This window comes from Phyllobates terribilis, unplaced genomic scaffold (assembly GCF_046119375.1).
Source record: "Phyllobates terribilis strain yellow unplaced genomic scaffold, ASM4611937v1 Scaffold_3__8_contigs__length_932513732, whole genome shotgun sequence".
Lineage (NCBI taxonomy): Eukaryota > Metazoa > Chordata > Amphibia > Anura > Dendrobatidae > Phyllobates > Phyllobates terribilis.
The window spans coordinates 11802589-11822584 of NW_027362763.1; the positions used below are offsets into that span (position 1 = coordinate 11802589).

At 52.1% G+C, this 19996-nt stretch overlaps 1 protein-coding gene across 4 annotated transcripts in view; it reads right to left on the reverse strand.

The window, feature by feature from the left end:
* The window catches only part of DNMT3A (DNA methyltransferase 3 alpha), a 473310-nt gene that overhangs the window by 207059 nt on the left and 246255 nt on the right, over window positions 1-19996 (reverse strand). The window contains exon 1 of one of the 4 annotated variants that reach the window (XM_073673660.1): window positions 1442-1595. The exons of 2 other annotated variants lie outside the window; for them this stretch is intronic. The gene's annotated coding sequence lies outside the window, so the exon portion shown is untranslated. One more of the 4 variants, XM_073673661.1, reaches the window with a different exon arrangement.

Consider the following 19996-nt stretch of genomic DNA (forward strand, 5'->3'; position numbering starts at 1 on the left):
ACACCTGTAGCTCTTTTATATACAGTCACAGACTAACACACTCACATGTAGACTGTTACAGTCACATTCACACCTGTAGCTCTTTTATATACAGTCACAGACTAACACACTCACATGTAGACTGTTACAGTCACATTCACACCTGTAGCTCTTTTATATAAAGTCACAGACTAACACACTCACATGTAGACTGTTACAGTCACATTCACACCTGTAGCTCTTTTATATACAGTCACAGACTAACACACTCACATGTAGACTGTTACAGTCACATTCACACCTGTAGCTCTTTTATATACAGTCACAGACTAACACACTCACATGTAGACTGTTACAGTCACATTCACACCTGTAGCTCTTTTATATACAGTCACAGACTAACACACTCACATGTAGACTGTTACAGTCACATTCACACCTGTAGCTCTTTTATATACAGTCACAGACTAACACACTCACATGTAGACTGTTACAGTCACATTCACACCTGTAGCTCTTTTATATACAGTCACAGACTAACACACTCACATGTAGACTGTTACAGTCACATTCACACCTGTAGCTCTTTTATATACAGTCACAGACTAACACACTCACATGTAGACTGTTACAGTCACATTCACACCTGTAGCTCTTTTATATACAGTCACAGACTAACACACTCACATGTAGACTGTTACAGTCACATTCACACCTGTAGCTCTTTTATATACAGTCACAGACTAACACACTCACATGTAGACTGTTACAGTCACATTCATAACTTGATGGTCGCAGCCATAGTGCAGCCGGTATGGTCTTAGTTACGGAGGTCATATGAGGAGCCACATCTGGACCGCTACAGTAACATCCACACGTGAGTCCATCCGGCTGACTCTTGGAGCAATTTTCCCTATTACAGCTACAGTCCGAGTGTTGGGGTGTAAGTACAGGTACAGTCTGTCGTCTCCCCTTCAACATGAAGCGCACAAGTCTACTCCAACAAATCACAAGAAGAACACCCGGCGACTCCTGGATTCCTGCCCAATATTTGCTGCTGTTTACAAACAGACCATCAACGTAAAATGTGACGCCTCGGAGGGGTATCCCTGCAGCGTATATACGTGCAGCTATATACAGCGGTACCCCGTAATCACGAGCAGCCCCATCCACAACACACTGCCATACACACACACAAGAGAAGCCGGTAGAACGCCTGCCAGCGCCGCGGGGCCGGTGCAGCACCACCGTCACACGGAATCCCCTTTCCTGGCACAGACCCCGAGAGACGGAGCTCATCCTGGAGGAGGATACACGCTCCATCCTTCTGCCTCAATCCCAGAAAAAAAAATCTTACTCAGCAATCTGTGTCCTCATTCGCTCTGGTCCCTCTGTCGCTGTCTCCTCACTTCCCCCCAATACATCCCAGCCAGAATCCCAGGAAAAAGGTTAAGGGACATACCCATAAGCCCCGCTGCACGGCAATGAGGATGCAGTCAGGTGTTCTAGCCTCACGCCCCCCCGGCGGACCCCCACTCCACCCCCCACCCTCTTCCTGATATTGCAGTTTGATTGGAAGCAGGGGGGCTGGATGGTTGGGGGCCAAAGGGGGAAAGAACGGAGAATTTTCTTTGTCTAAAACAGAACCTCACGTGTTCACGGAGGCGTATTGTGGTTGGCTGAGGAGGAGGGGGGAGCAGGGGAGAGCGAGTGAGGGAGGAGGGGAGCGACGGCTGCAAGAGCCAGCAGTCTGCAGAGCTCACAGTGCTGGAGGGACACAGCCGAGGGCCCCCTCACCTACACGGGGCCCCCAACTATGTATACAGGGGCTCCCCTCACCTACACGAAGACCCCCAACTATATACACGGGGCTCCCCTCACCTAGACAGGGCCCCCTCACCTACACGGAGACCCCCAACTATGTATACAGAGTTCACCTACACGAGACCCCCAACTATATACACGGGGCTCCCTTCACCTATATGGAGACCCCCAACTATGTATACAGAGTTCACCTATACGAGACCCCCAACTATATATACAGGGACTCCCCTCACCTAGACAGGGCCCCCTCACCTACACGGGGCCCCCAACTATGTATACAGGGGCTCCCCTCACCTACACGAAGACCCCCAACTATATACACGGGGCTCCCCTCACCTAGACAGGGCCCCCTCACCTACACGGAGACCCCCAACTATGTATACAGAGTTCACCTACACGAGACCCCCAACTATATACACGGGGCTCCCCTCACCTACACGGAGACCCCCAACTATGTATACAGAGTTCACCTACACGAGACCCCCAACTATATACACGGGGCTCCCCTCACCTACACGGAGACCCCCAACTATGTATACAGGGGCTCCCCTCACCTATAGGGAGACCCCCAACTATATACACGGGGCTCCCCTCACCTAGACAGGGCCCCCTCACCTACACGGAGACCCCCAACTATGTATACAGAGTTCACCTACACGGGGCTCCCCTCACCTATATGGAGACCCCCAACTATATATACGGAGCTCCCCTCACCTAGACAGGGCCCCCAACTATATACACGGGGCTCCCCTCACCTATATGGAGACCCCCAACTATGTATACAGAGTTCACCTACACAGAGACCCCCAACTATGTATACAGAGTTCACCTACACGGAGACCCCCAACTATATATACAGGGACTCCCCTCACCTAGACAGGGCCCCCAACTATATATACGGGGCTCCCCTCACCTAGACAGGGCCCCCAACTATATACACGGGGCTCCCCTCACCTAGACAGGGCCCCCTCACCTACACGGAGACCCCCAACTATGTATACAGAGTTCACCTACACGAGACCCCCAACTATATATACAGGGGCTCCCCTCACCTAGACAGGGCCCCCAACTATATATACGGGGCTCCCCTCACCTAGACAGGGCCCCCAACTATATACACGGGGCTCCCCTCACCTAGACAGGGCCCCCTCACCTACACGGAGACCCCCAACTATGTATACAGAGTTCACCTACACGAGACCCCCAACTATATATACAGGGGCTCCCCTCACCTAGACAGGGCCCCCAACTATATATACGGGGCTCCCCTCACCTAGACAGGGCCCCCAACTATATACACGGTGCTCCCCTCACCTAGACAGGGCCCCGTCACCTACACGGAGACCCCCAACTATGTATACAGAGTTCACCTACACGAGACCCCCAACTATATATACAGGGGCTCCCCTCACCTAGACAGGGCCCCCAACTATATATACGGGGCTCCCCTCACCTAGACAGGGCCCCCAACTATATACACGGGGCTCCCCTCACCTAGACAGGGCCCCCTCACCTACACGGAGACCCCCAACTATGTATACAGAGTTCACCTACACGAGACCCCCAACTATATATACAGGGGCTCCCCTCACCTAGACAGGGCCCCCAACTATATATACGGGGCTCCCCTCACCTAGACAGGGCCCCCAACTATATACACGGGGCTCCCCTCACCTAGACAGGGCCCCCTCACCTACACGGAGACCCCCAACTATGTATACAGAGTTCACCTACACGAGACCCCCAACTATATACACGGGGCTCCCCTCACCTAGACAGGGCCCCCAACTATATATACGGGGCTCCCCTCACCTAGACAGGGCCCCCAACTATATACACGGGGCTCCCCTCACCTATATGGAGACCCCCAACTATGTATACAGAGTTCACCTACACGAGACCCCCAACTATATACACGGGGCTCCCCTCACCTACACGGAGACCCCCAACCATATATACAGAGTTCACCTACACGAGACCCCCAACTATATACACGGGGCTCCCCTCACCTATATGGAGACCCCCAACTATGTATACAGAGTTCACCTACACGAGACCCCCAACTATATACACGGGGCTCCCCTCACCTATATGGAGACCCCCAACTATGTATACAGAGTTCACCTACACGAGACCCCCAACTATATACACGGGGCTCCCCTCACCTACACAGGGCCCCCAACTATATATACGGGGCTCCCCTCACCTACACAGGGCCCCCAACTATATATACGGGGCTCCCCTCACCTAGACGGGGCCCCCTCACCTACACGGAGACCCCCAACTATGTATACAGAGTTCACCTACACGAGACCCCCAACTATATACACGGGGCTCCCCTCACCTAGACAGGGCCCCCAACTATATATACGGGGCTCCCCTCACCTAGACAGGGCCCCCAACTATATACACGGGGCTCCCCTCACCTATACGGAGACCCCCAACCATATATACAGAGTTCACCTACACGAGACCCCCAACTATATACACGGGGCTCCCCTCACCTATATGGAGACCCCCAACTATGTATACAGAGTTCACCTACACGAGACCCCCAACTATATACACGGGGCTCCCCTCACCTATATGGAGACCCCCAACTATGTATACAGAGTTCACCTACACGAGACCCCCAACTATATACACGGGGCTCCCCTCACCTACACAGGGCCCCCAACTATATATACGGGGCTCCCCTCACCTACACAGGGCCCCCAACTATATATACGGGGCTCCCCTCACCTAGACGGGGCCCCCTCACCTACACGGAGACCCCCAACTATATATACGGGGCTCCCCTCACCTAGACAGGGCCCCCTCACCTACACGGAGACCCCCAACTATATATACGGGGCTCCCCTCACCTAGACAGGGCCCCCTCACCTACACAGACGGGGCTCCCCTCACCTACACGGGGCCCCCAACTATATATATGGGGTTCCCCTCACCTACACGGGGCCCCTCACCTACACGGAGACCCCCAACTATATATACAGGGGCTCCCCTCACCTACACGGGGCCCACTCACCTACACAGAGACCCCCAACTATATATACAGGGCTCCCCTCACCTACACGGGGCCCACTCACCTACACAGAGACCACCAACTATATATACGGGGCTCCCCTCACCTACACGGGGCCCCTCACCTACACGGAGACCCCCAACTATATATACGGGGCTCCCCTCACCTACACGGGGCCCCCAACTATATACACGGGGCTCCCCTCACCTAGACGGGGCCCCTCACCTACACGGAGACCCCCAACTATATATACGGGGCTCCCCTCACCTACACGGGGCCCCCAACTATATACACGGGGCTCCCCTCACCTACACGGAGACCTCCAACTATATATACAGGGGCTCCCCTCACCTACACGGGCCCCTCACCTACACGGAGACCCCCAACTATATATACAGGGGCTCCCCTCACCTACACGGGGCCCACTCACCTACACAGAGACCCCCAACTATATATATGGGGCTCCCCTCACCTACACAGGGCCCCCAACTATATATACGGGGCTCCCCTCACCTAGACGGGGCCCCCTCACCTACACGGAGACCCCCCACCTATATATACAGGGCTCCCCTCACCTATATATACGGGGCTCCCCTCACCTACACGGAGACCCCCAACTATGTATACAGAGTTCACCTATATGGAGACCCCCAACTATGTATACAGAGTTCACCTACACGGGACCCCCAACTATATACACGGGGCTCCCCAAACCTAGACGGGGCTCCTCTCCTATACAGAGACCCCCAACTATATATACGGGGCTCCCCTCACCTACGCAGGGCCCCCAACTATATATACGGGGCTCCCCTCACCTAGACAGGGCCCCCTCACCTACACGGAGACCCCCAACTATATATACGGGGCTCCCCTCACCTAGACAGGGCCCCCTCACCTACACGGAGACCCCCAACTATATATACGGGGCTCCCCTCACCTACACGGGGCCCCTCACCTACACGGGGCCCCCAACTATATATACGGGGCTCCCCTCACCTATATATACGGGGCTCCCCTCACCTACACGGGGTCCCCAACTATATACACGGGGCTCCCCTCACCTACACGGGGCCCCTCACCTACACGGAGACCCCCAACTATATATACAGGGGCTCCCCTCACCTACACGGGGCCCCTCACCTACACGGAGACCCCCAACTATATATACAGGGGCTCCCCTCACCTACACGGGGCCCACTCACCTACACAGAGACCCCCAACTATATATACAGGGGCTCCCCTCACCTACACGGGGCCCACTCACCTACACGGAGACCCCCAACTATATATACGGGGCTCACCTACACGGGGCCCCTCACCTACACGGGGCCCCCAACTATATATACAGGGGCTCCCCTCACCTACACGGGGCCCACTCACCTACACGGAGACCCCCAACTATATATACGGGGCTCCCCTCACCTAGACGCAGCCCCTCTCCTATACAGAGACCCCTCAACTATATATACGAGGCTCCCCTCACCTATACGGGACCGCCTCACCTATACAGAGACCCCCAACTATATATACAGGGCTCCCCTCACCTAGACGGGGCCCCTCTCCTATACAGAGACCCCCAACTATATATACAGAGCTCCCCTCACCTACACAGGGCCCCCAACTATATATAAGGGGCTCCCCTTACCTACACAGGGCCCCTCACCTATACATACGGGGCTCCCCTCACCTACACGGAGACCCCCAACTATATATACAGGGGCTCCCCTCACCTACACGGAGACCCCCAACTATATATACAGGGGCTCCCCTCACCTAGACAGGGCCCGCTCACCTACACGGAGACTCCCAACTATATATACGGGGCCCCTCTCCTATACAGAGACCCCCCACCTATATATACAAGGCTCCCCTCACCTATACGGGACCGCTTCACCTATACAGAGACCCCTCAACTATATATACGAGGCTCCCCTCACCTAGACAGGGCCCCCTCACCTATACAGAGACCCCTCAACTATATATACAGGGGCTCCCCTCACCTATACGGAGACCCCCAACTATATATATGGGGCTCCCCTCACCTAGACGGGGCCCCTCTCCTATACAGAGACCCCCCACCTATATATACGAGGCTCCCCTCACCTATACGGGACCGCCTCACCTATACAGAGACCCCCAACTATATATACGGGGCTCCCTTCACCTAGACGGGGCCCCTCTCCTATACAGAGACCCCTCAACTATATATACGAGGCTCCCCTCACCGAGACAGGGCCCCCTCACCTATATATACAGGGGCTCCCCTCACCTATACGGAGACCCCCAACTATATATACGGGGCTCCCCTCACCTAGACGGGGCCCCTCTCCTATACAGAGACCCCCCACCTATATATACGAGGCTCCCCTCACCTATACGGGACCGCCTCACCTATACAGAGACCCCCAACTATATATACGAGGCTCCCCTCACCTAGACAGGGCCCGCTCACCTACACGGAGACCCCCAACTATATATACGGGGCTCCCTTCACCTAGACGGGGCCCCTCTCCTATACAGAGACCCCTCAACTATATATACGAGGCTCCTCTCACCTATACGGAGACCACAACTATATATATACGTGGCTCCCCTCACCTAGACGGGGCCCCCTCACCTAGACGGAGACCCCCAACTATATACGGGGCTCCCCTCACCTAGACGGGGACCCTCTCCTATACAGAGCCCCCCCACCTATATATACGAGGCTCCCCTCACCTACACGGGGCCCCAACTATATATATACGGGGCTCCCCTCACCTAGACAGGGCCCCCTCACCTACACGGAGACCCTCAACTATATATACGGGGCTCCCCTCACCTACACGGAGACCCCCAACTATATATACGGGGCTCACCTAGACGGGGCCCCCTCACCTATACAAAGACCCCTCAACTATATATACAGAGACTCCCCTCACCTATACAGGGGCCCCCAACTATACATGGACACCCCCATTATACAGAGGCACTCCTCACCTACACATGGACCCTCCATTATACAGAGGCACTCCTCACCTACACATGGACCCTCCATTATACAGAGGCACTCCTCACCTACACATGGACCCCCATTATACAGAGGCACTCCTCACCTACACATGGACCCCCCATTATATAGAGGCACTCCTCACCTACACATGGACCCTCCATTATACAGAGGCACTCCTCACCTACACATGGACCCCCATTATACAGAGGCACTCCTCACCTACACATGGACCCCCCATTATACAGAGGCACTCCTCACCTACACATGGACCCCCCATTATACAGAGGCACTCCTCACCTACACATGGACCCCCATTATATAGAGGCACTCCTCACCTACACATGGACCCCCCATTATACAGAGGCACTCCTCACCTACACATGGACCCTCCATTATACAGAGGCACTCCTCACCTACACATGGACCCCCATTATACAGAGGCACTCCTCACCTACACATGGACCCCCCATTATACAGAGGCACTCCTCACCTACACATGAACCCCCCATTATATAGAGGCACTCCTCACCTACACATGGACCCCCATTATACAGAGGCACTCCTCACCTACACATGGACCCCCCATTATACAGAGGCACTCCTCACCTACACATGGACCCTCCATTATACAGAGGCACTCCTCACCTACACATGGACCCCCCATTATACAGAGGCACTCCTCACCTACACATGGACCCCCATTATACAGAGGCACTCCTCACCTACACATGGACCCCCATTATACAGAGGCACTCCTCACCTACACATGGACCCCCCATTATAATACAGAGGCACTCCTCACCTACACATGGACCCCCCATTATACAGAGGCACTCCTCACCTACACATGGACCCCCATTATACAGAGGCACTCCTCACCTACACATGGACCCCCATTATACAGAGGCACTCCTCACCTACACATGGACCCCCCATTATAATACAGAGGCACTCCTCACCTACACATGGATCCTCCATTATACAGAGGCACTCCTCACCTACACATGGACCCCCATTATACAGAGGCACTCCTCACCTACACATGGACCCCCCATTATACAGAGGCACTCCTCACCTACACATGGACCCCCATTATACAGAGGCACTCCTCACCTACACATGGACCCCCCATTATACAGAGGCACTCCTCACCTACACATGGACCCCCATTATACAGAGGCACTCCTCACCTACACATGGACCCCCCATTATACAGAGGCACTCCTCACCTACACATGGACCCCCATTATACAGAGGCACTCCTCACCTACACATGGATCCCCATTATACAGAGGCACTCCTCACCTACACATGGACCCCCATTATACAGAGGCACTCCTCACCTACACATGGACCCCCATTATATAGAGGCACTCCTCACCTACACATGGATCCCCCATTATACAGAGGCACTCCTCACCTACACATGGATCCCCATTATACAGAGGCACTCCTCACCTACACATGGACCCCCCATTATACAGAGGCACTCCTCATCTACACATGGACCCCCATTATACAGAGGCACTCCTCACCTACACATGGACCCCCCATTATACAGAGGCACTCCTCACCTACACATGGACCCCCATTATACAGAGGCACTCCTCACCTACACATGGACCCCCCCATTATACAGAGGCACTCCTCACCTACACATGGACCCCCCATTATACAGAGGCACTCCTCACCTACACATGGACCCTCCATTATACAGAGGCACTCCTCACCTACACATGGACCCCCCCATTATACAGAGGCACTCCTCATCTACACATGGATCCCCCATTATACAGAGGCACTCCTCACCTACACATGGACCCCCCATTATACAGAGGCACTCCTCACCTACACATGGACCCCCCATTATACAGAGGCACTCCTCACCTACACATGGACCCCCCATTATACAGAGGCACTCCTCACCTACACATGGACCCCCCATTATACAGAGGCACTCCTCACCTACACATGGACCCCCCATTATACAGAGGCACTCCTCACCTAAACATGGACCCCCCATTATATAGAGGCACTCCTCACCTACACATGGACCCTCCATTATACAGAGGCACTCCTCACCTACACATGGACCCCCCATTATACAGAGGCACTCCTCACCTACACATGGACCCCCCATTATATAGAGGCACTCCTCATCTACACATGGACCCCCCATCATACAGAGGCACTCCTCACCGACACATGGACCCCCCATTATACAGAGGCACTCCACACCTACACATGGACCCTCCATTATACAGAGGCACTCCACACCTACACATGGACCCTCCATTATACAGAGGCACTCCTCACCTACACATGGACCCCCCCATTATACAGAGACACTCCTCATCTACACATGGACCCTCCATTATATAGAGGCACTCCTCACCTACACATGGACCCCCCATTATACAGAGGCACTCCTCACCTACACATGGATCCTCCATTATACAGAGGCACTCCTCATCTACACATGGACCCCCATTATACAGAGGCACTCCTCACCTACACATGGACCCTCCATTATACAGAGGCACTCCTCACCAACACATGGACCCCAATTATACAGAGGCACTCCTCACCTACACATGAACCCCCAATTATACAGAGGCACTCCTCACCGACACATGGACCCCCCATTATACAGAGGCACTCCTCACCGACACATGGACCCCCCATTATACAGAGGCACTCCTCACCTACACATGAACCCCCAATTATACAGAGGCACTCCACACCTACACATGGACCCCCCATTATACAGAGGCACTCCTCACCTACACATGGACCCCCATTATACAGAGGCACTCCTCACCTACACATGGACCCCCATTATACAGAGGCACTCCTCACCTACACATGGACCCCACATTATACAGAGGCACTCCTCACCTACACATGGACCCCCCATTATACAGAGGCACTCCTCACCTACACATGGACCCCCATTATACAGAGGCACTCCTCACCTACACATGGACCCCCCATTATACAGAGGCACTCCTCACCTACACATGGACCCCCATTATACAGAGGCACTCCTCACCTACACATGAACCCCCCATTATATAGAGGACTCCTCATCTACACATGGACCCCCCATTATACAGAGGCACTCCTCACCTACACATGGACCCCCCATTATACAGAGGCACTCCTCACCTACACATGGACCCCCCCATTATACAGAGGCACTCCTCACCTACACATGGACCCCCCCATTATACAGAGGCACTCCTCACCTACACATGGACCCCCCCATTATACAGAGGCACTCCTCGCCTACACATGGACCCCCATTATACAGAAGTACTCCTCACCAACACATGGACCACCCATTGTACAGAGGCACTCCTCACCTACACATGGACCCCCCATTATAAAGAGGCACTCCTCACCTACACATGGACCCCCCATTATACAGAGGCACTCCTCATCTACACATAGACCCCCATTATACAGAGGCACTCCTCACCTACACATGGACCCTCCATTATACAGAGGCACTCCTCACCTACACATGGACCCTCCATTATACAGAGGCACTCCTCACCTACACATGGACCCCCATTATACGGAGGCACTCCTCACCGACACATGCACCCCCATTATACAGAGGCACTCCTCACCTACACATGGACCCTCCATTATACAGAGGCACTCCTCATCTACACATGGACCCCCATTATACAGAGGCACTCCTCACCTACACATGCACCCCCCATTATACAGAGGCACTCCTCATCTACACATGGACCCCCCATTATATAGAGGCACTCCTCACCTACACATGGACCCCCATTATACAGAGGCACTCCACACCTACACATGGATCCCCATTATACAGAGGCACTCCTCACCTACACATGGACCCCCCATTATACAGAGGCACTCCTCATCTACACATGGACCCCCATTATACAGAGGCACTCCTCACCTACACATGGACCCTCCATTATACAGAGGCACTCCTCACCTACACATGGACCCCCCATTATACAGAGGCACTCCTCACCTACACATGGACCCCCATTATACGGAGGCACTCCTCACCGACACATGCACCCCCATTATACAGAGGCACTCCTCACCTACACATGGACCCTCCATTATACAGAGGCACTCCTCATCTACACATGGACCCCCATTATACAGAGGCACTCCTCACCTACACATGCACCCCCCATTATACAGAGGCACTCCTCATCTACACATGGACCCCCCATTATATAGAGGCACTCCTCACCTACACATGGACCCCCATTATACAGAGGCACTCCACACCTACACATGGATCCCCATTATACAGAGGCACTCCTCACCTACACATGGACCCTCCATTATACAGAGGCACTCCTCACCTACACATGGACCCCCCATTATACAGAGGCACTCCTCACCTACACATGGACCCCCATTATACAGAGGCACTCCTCACCTACACATGGATCCTCCATTATACAGAGGCACTCCTCATCTACACATGGACCCCCATTATACAGAGGCACTCCTCACCTACACATGGACCCCCCATTATACAGAGGCACTCCTCACCTACACATGAACCCCCATTATACAGAGGCACTGCTCACCTACACATGGACCCCCCCATTATACAGAGGCACTGCTCACCTACACATGGACCCCCCCATTATACAGAGGCACTCCTCACCTACACATGGACCCTCCATTATACAGAGGCACTCCTCACCTACACATGGACCCCCCATTATACAGAGGCACTCCTCACCTACACATGGACCCCCCATTATACAGAGGCACTCCTCACCTACACATGGACCCCCCCATTATACAGAGGCACTCCTCACCTACACATGGACCCTCCATTATACAGAGGCACTCCTCACCTACACATGAACCCCCATTATACAGAGGCACTGCTCACCTACACATGGACACCCCCATTATACAGAGGCACTGCTCATCTACACATGGACCCCCCCATTATACAGAGGCACTCCTCGCCTACACATGGACCCCCATTATACAGAAGTACTCCTCACCAACACATGGACCACCCATTGTACAGAGGCACTCCTCACCTACACATGGACCCCCCATTATAAAGAGGCACTCCTCACCTACACATGGACCCCCCATTATACAGAGGCACTCCTCATCTACACATGGACCCCCATTATACAGAGGCACTCCTCACCTACACATGGACCCTCCATTATACAGAGGCACTCCTCACCTACACATGGACCCTCCATTATACAGAGGCACTCCTCACCTACACATGGACCCTCCATTATACAGAGGCACTCCTCACCTACACATGGACCCTCCATTATACAGAGGCACCCCTCACCTACACATGGACCCCCATTATACGGAGGCACTCCTCACCGACACATGCACCCCCATTATACAGAGGCACTCCTCACCTACACATGGACCCTCCATTATACAGAGGCACTCCTCATCTACACATGGACCCCCCATTATACAGAGGCACTCCTCACCTACACATGCACCCCCCATTATACAGAGGCACTCCTCACCTACACATGGACCCCCCATTATATAGAGGCACTCCTCACCTACACATGGACCCCCATTATACAGAGGCACTCCACACCTACACATGGATCCCCATTATACAGAGGCACTCCTCACCTACACATGGACCCCCCATTATACAGAGGCACTCCTCACCTACACATGGACCCCCCATTATACAGAGGCACTCCTCACCTACACATGGACCCCCATTATACAGAGGCACTCCTCACCTACACATGGATCCTCCATTATACAGAGGCACTCCTCATCTACACATGGACCCCCATTATACAGAGGCACTCCTCACCTACACATGGACCCCCCATTATACAGAGGCACTCCTCACCTACACATGAACCCCCATTATACAGAGGCACTGCTCACCTACACATGGACCCCCCCATTATACAGAGGCACTGCTCACCTACACATGGACCCCCCCATTATACAGAGGCACTCCTCACCTACACATGGACCCTCCATTATACAGAGGCACTCCTCACCTACACATGGACCCCCCATTATACAGAGGCACTCCTCACCTACACATGGACCCCCCATTATACAGAGGCACTCCTCACCTACACATGGACCCCCCCATTATACAGAGGCACTCCACACCTACACATGGACCCTCCATTATACAGAGGCACTCCTCACCTACACATGAACCCCCATTATACAGAGGCACTGCTCACCTACACATGGACCCCCCCATTATACAGAGGCACTGCTCATCTACACATGGACCCCCCCATTATACAGAGGCACTCCTCACCTACACATGGACCCTCCATTATACAGAGGCACTCCTCACCTACACATGGACCCCCATTATACAGAGGCACTCCTCACCTACACATGGACCCCCATTATACAGAGGCACTCCTCACCTACACATGGACCCCCCATTATACAGAGGCACTCCTCACCTACACATGGACCCCCATTATACAGAGGCACTCCTCACCTACACATGGACCCCCCATTATACAGAGGCACTCCTCACCTACACATGGACCCCCATTATACAGAGGCACTCCTCATCTACACATGGACCCCCATTATACAGAGGCACTCCTCATCTACACATGGACCCCCCATTATACAGAGGCACTCCTCACCTACACATGGACCCCCATTATACAGAGGCACTCCTCACCTACACATGAACCCCCCATTATATAGAGGACTCCTCATCTACACATGGACCCCCCATTATACAGAGGCACTCCTCACCTACACATGGACCCCCCATTATACAGAGGCACTCCTCACCTACACATGGACCCCCCCATTATACAGAGGCACTCCTCACCTACACATGGACCCCCCCATTATACAGAGGCACTCCTCACCTACACATGGACCCCCCCATTATACAGAGGCACTCCTCACCTACACATGAACCCCCATTATACAGAGGCACTCCTCACCGACACATGCACCCCCATTATATAGAAGCACTCCTCACCTACACATGGACCCTCCATTATACAGAGGCACTCCTCACCTACACATGGACCCTCCATTATACAGAGGCACTCCTCATCTACACATGGACCCTCCATTATATAGAGGCACTCCTCACCTACACATGGACCCCCCATTATACAGAGGCACTCCTCATCTACACATGGACCCTCCATTATACAGAGGCACTCCTCACCTACACATGGACCCCCCATTATACAGAGGCACTCCTCACCTACACATGGACCCCCATTATACAGAGGCACTCCTCACCTACACATGGACCCCCCATTATACAGAGGCACTCCTCACCTACACATGGACCCCCATTATACAGAGGCACTCCTCACCGACACATGCACCCCCATTATACAGAGGCACTCCTCACCTACACATGGACCCCCCATTATACAGAGGCACTCCTCACCTACACATGGACCCCCATTATACAGAGGCACTCCTCACCTACACATGGACCCCCATTATACAGAGGCACTCCTCACCTATACATGGACCCCCCATTATACAGAGGCACTCCTCACCTACACATGGACCCCCATTATACAAAGGCACTCCTCACCTACACATGGACCCCCATTATACAGAGGCACTCCTCACCTACACATGGACCCCCCATTATACAGAGGCACTCCTCACCTACACATTGACCCCCCATTATACAGAGGCACTCCTCACCTACACATGGACCCCCCATTATACAGAGGCACTCCTCACCTACACATGGACCCCCCATTATACAGAGGCACTCCTCACCTACACATGGACCCCCCATTATACAGAGGCACTCCTCACCTACACATGGACCCCCATTATACAGAGGCACTCCTCACCTACACGTGGACCCCCCATTATACAGAGGCACTCCTCACCTACACATGGACCCTCCATTATACAGAGGCACTCCTCACCTACACATGGACCCCCATTATACAGAGGCACTCCTCACCTACACATGGACCCCCATTATACAGAGGCACTCCTCACCTACACATGGACCCCCATTATACAGAGGCACTCCTCACCTACACATGGACCCCCCATTATACAGAGGCACTCCTCACCTACACATGGACCCCCCCATTATACAGAGGCACTCCTCACCTACACATGGACCCCCATTATACAGAGGCACTCCTCACCTACACGTGGACCCCCCATTATACAGAGGCACTCCTCACCTACACATGGACCCTCCATTATACAGAGGCACTCCTCACCTACACATGCACCCCCATTATACAGAGGCACTCCTCACCTACACATGGACCCCCATTATACAGAGGCACTCCTCACCTACACATGGACCCCCCATTATACAGAGGCACTCCTCACCTACACATGCACCCCCATTATACAGAGGCACTCCTCACCTACACATGCACCCCCATTATACAGAGGCACTCCTCACCTACACATGGACCCCCATTATACAGAGGCACTCCTCACCTACACATGCACCCCCATTATACAGAGGCACTCCTCACCTACACATGGACCCCCCATTATACAGAGGCACTCCTCACCTACACATGGACCCCCATTATACAGAGGCACTCCTCACCTACACATGGATCCCCATTATACAGAGGCACTCCTCACCTACACATGGACCCCCATTATACAGAGGCACTCCTCACCTACACATGGATCCCCCCATTATACAGAGGCACTCCTCACCTACACATGGACCCCCATTATACAGAGGCACTCCTCACCTACACATGCACCCCCATTATACAGAGGCACTCCTCACCTACACATGGACCCCCATTATACAGAGGCACTCCTCACCTACACATGGACCCCCATTATACAGAGGCACTCCTCACCTACACATGGACCCCCCATTATACAGAGGCACTCCTCACCTACACATGGACCCCCATTATATAGAGGCACTCCTCACCTACACATGGACCCCCATTATACAGAGGCACTCCTCACCTACACATGGACCCCCCATTATACAGAGGCACTGCTCACCTACACATGCACCCCCATTATACAGAGGCACTCCACACCTACACATGGACCCCCCATTATACAGAGGCACTCCTCACCTACACATGGACCCCCATTATACAGAGGCACTCCACACCTACACATGGACCCCCCATTATACAGAGGCACTCCTCACCTACACATGGACCCCCATTATACAGAGGCACTCCTCACCTACACATGGACCCCCATTATACAGAGGCACTCCTCACCTACACATGGACCCCCATTATACAGAGGCACTCCTCACCTACACATGGACCCCCATTATACAGAGGCACTCCTCACCTACACATGGACCCCCATTATACAGAGGCACTCCTCGCCTACACATTGTTAGAACCTTGCTGTTAGGTTTTTTTTCCTTTGCTGGTCACATGACCTTGTTGGCCTATTTAATCCTGCTCCGCCCTTCTGGCTTTGCTGGACTTCATTGTATATCTACTTTCTAGCTAGCCTGTGCTCTGTGTCTTGCTCTGTTAGTTTGCTTGGTCTACGGACCTCTATGTTTTATCTATTTTGTTTGTTCGTCTGTCTGCTACTATTTCTGTTAGGAGGTGTCCCATATTCCTCCCAGTCCTTAGTACTTGTAGGGATTCCCTCCCCACATCTATAGGTCTCCGTACAGACTAGATTAGGACTTTAGCAGGTCTGATCGCAGGATCAGGTTCCCTGTTACATCGTAGGGATTCAGCTGAGTCCTATAGTAGGGACAGATCTCCTCTCTTTCCTTAGCTCTGGTAGCAGAACATAACAGTAAGTCCAGCCTGCAAATTCTCTAAGGAAAGATTTTTCTGTTCCATCATGGTGTCGGTTCAGGATTTGGCTCATCGCCTGCAGGGACTCTCTCTGGAGGTGGCCGAGCTCCGTCAGCACGTGAGTAACTGTCCTGGAGCACATTTCTTGGAGCCTAAGGTATGTTTGCCGGATTTATTTTTTGGTGAACATCGAGAATTTTTTTCATTTAAAAATGCTTGCTTATTGTATTTTCATTTGAGACCCAAGTCCTCTGGGGATGAATCCCAGCGCGTAGGGTTCATAATGTCACTTTTGCGCAAAGAGCCTCAGGAGTGGGCCTTTTCTTTGCAACCTAGTGATTCATGCTTCAGATCAGTGGATAGTTTTTTTTCTGCTTTGGGGCTATTATATGATGATACTGACCGTGTCGCATCAGCTGAGACTGAGTTGAGACGTTTAAAACAAGGATCGGGTAATGTGGAAAAATATTGTACACATTTTCGTCGTTGGTCCACTCAAACAGGGTGGAACGATTCTGCTCTGAAAAGTCTATTTCTTGCTGGGCTCAGTGAAAGGGTTAAAGACCTGCTAATTGCTTATCCTACACCTGAAGATTTGCAACAGGCTATGCAATTAGCTATACGGGTGGATAGAAGACTGCGTGCTAGGGTTAATGAGAGCAAATCCTCTGCTATGTCAGTTTCTGGTTATGATAATGTGTGTACTAACAGTGGTGAACCGATGGAGATTGGATCGGTGGCACCTCGCTCTCAAGAAAAAGACCGTCGTTTTTCGGAAGGCTTGTGTTTCTATTGCGGAAAATCTGGTCATTTGATTAAAGGCTGTGAGCTTCGTATGAAGAAAGAAAAAAAAAAGGTCAGTCACGCCCGTATTGCCTGTTTAAATTCCAAGGGTATATTTTTAGCTGCTTCCACGATTGCTCAGAAAAAATTGATGGAATTTCGGGTGTTTGTCGATTGTGGGTCTACACTGAATGTAATTGATGGGGGATTCGTGGAAAAACTCAATTTAAAACCTGAACCTTTATCATCCCCCATTGCTGTGGTCTCTGTGGATGGTTCCCCTTTGAAGAATATTACTCTCAAGGTCAGTGAATTTCCTCTCACTATTAATGGTGTTCACCATGAGAAATTGGATTTGGTAGTGTTGAATAACTTGCCTTCTCCAGTAATATTGGGATTGCCCTGGTTAAAATGTCACAATCCTGTACTGGATTGGTCTACCAGTGAAATTAAATCCTGGAGCCATAAATGTTATGACAAGTGTTGTAACGGGCGTATTGCAGCTTTGGATAGGGGAGAATTGCCTGTTCCTATTCAGGATTTTTGGAGAGTTTTTTCTGAGAAGGAATCGCAGGTTTTGCCTCCCCATAGAGACTATGATTGTTCTATTGAATTTGTCCCTGGAGCGACTCTTCCTAAAAGTCGTTTATTTAACCTTACTATTCCTGAGAGGAAGGCTTTGGAGGAATACATACAGACAAGTTTGGCCGCCGGTCACATTAGGCCCTCTAAGTCTCCTGTGGCTGTTGGATTTTTTTTTGTAAAAAAAAAGGACGGCGGTTTACGTCCTTGTCTGGATTTTCGTGAGATTAACAAAATTACTGTACGCAATCCTTACCCACTGCCATTGATTCCTGATCTGTTCAACCAGTTATTGGGGGCCAAGTGGTTCTCTAAAATTGACCTTAAGGGGGCATACAATCTGTTGCGCATGAAGGAGGGTGATGAATGGAAGACTGCTTTTAACACTCCTGTGGGTCATTTTGAGAATCTGGTTATGCCTTTTGGTCTTACTAATGCTCCTGCATTTTTTCAGAATCTGATTAATGACATCCTGAGACCTTTGATCGATAAAAATGTGGTTGTGTATTTGGATGACATTTTGATTTATTCGCCAGATCTGGAGTCTCATTGGCGGAGCGTACGTGAGGTATTACAGTTATTAATGGACAATTCGCTTTTTGCTAAGCTGGAGAAATGTGAGTTCGCTGTACAGAGAATTAGTTTTTTGGGCTACATTATCTCCAGCGAAGGTTTTGAGATGGATCCGGTTAAGGTTCAGGCTGTGCAGGAATGGCCTAGGCCTATTGGTTTGAAATCGATACAGAGGTTTTTGGGTTTCGCCAATTACTATAGAAAGTTCATAAAAAATTTTTCTAGTATTGTCAAACCTCTGACTGATCTCACCAGGAAAGGTGCTGATGCGGTTCAGTGGTCTTCTGAGGCCATTGAAGCTTTTGTGTATCTCAAGGAGAGGTTCACCTCTGCTCCCATCCTTATGCAGCCTGATGTGACTAAGCCGTTTTTGGTTGAGGTTGATGCTTCCTCTGTGGGGGTTGGCGCAGTATTGTCTCAGGATAACGGGGATGGATTACATCCCTGTGC